Below are 713 nucleotides of genomic sequence, written 5' to 3' on the forward strand. Positions count from 1 at the left end.
AAGTTATTTAGCCTCTTAGGCTCAGTTTCATCATGTATAAGTGAGGGAGTGGGTCAGTAATTTTCAAACTGTAATTCAAGAACCATCCTGAGTTCTCATTTTAAATGCAGATTTAAATGCAGATTTAAATGCAGATTTCCTCATGGAAATTTCCCAGTGTGAGAGTCTGTATGTTTAACAAGCTCCCTGAGTGATTCTGATGCTCACCATGAGTGAGGGCCAAGTGAGACAATTTTCTTATTTTATTTTATTTTTTAAATTTTACTTTGTTTTATTTTATTTTATTTTTGCAGAAACTACTCAGACAGTGTCTCTTCCCTCTTACTCCCCCAAAGGAGGAGAAGAACGATTATCAATGACCAAGGACAGCTGCAAAGACAACACCCAGAGTGAGCTTCACAGGAAGGAACACTGCACCCTCTCCTCATAGTTTCAGGTACTCTACACGTTCAGAGAAACTTCTCTAGTAACAAACGATAGAAATGATCCCTGAAGGTATAGTCTTGACAAGTGTCTGATTTTAAAATCCTGGGATAGAATTTGAACTTTTGGTACCTTAGTATCTTTCATCAGATACTTATTTCAAAGAGTTCTGTTTTCTTTTGTTAATAAAAATAAACAAAAAGCCATTAAAATTTAAGATGCTAAGTAAATACTGACTATCATTGCATGGAGTAAACAACAATAACACAGTCTAAGGTACTAGTTATCAA

The 713-nt window shown here is 35.1% G+C and overlaps 1 non-coding gene across 1 annotated transcript; it reads right to left on the reverse strand.

Annotated features, from left to right (window-relative positions):
- Window positions 1–295: 295 nt before the first annotated feature.
- LOC113599014 (small nucleolar RNA U3) lies at window positions 296–505 on the reverse strand. Its single transcript, XR_003419759.1, has one exon. It is a non-coding gene; the product is annotated as a small nucleolar RNA U3 (small nucleolar RNA).
- Window positions 506–713: the final 208 nt, after the last annotated feature.

This window comes from Acinonyx jubatus, chromosome B2, assembly GCF_027475565.1.
Source record: "Acinonyx jubatus isolate Ajub_Pintada_27869175 chromosome B2, VMU_Ajub_asm_v1.0, whole genome shotgun sequence".
Taxonomy (NCBI): Eukaryota; Metazoa; Chordata; class Mammalia; order Carnivora; family Felidae; genus Acinonyx; species Acinonyx jubatus.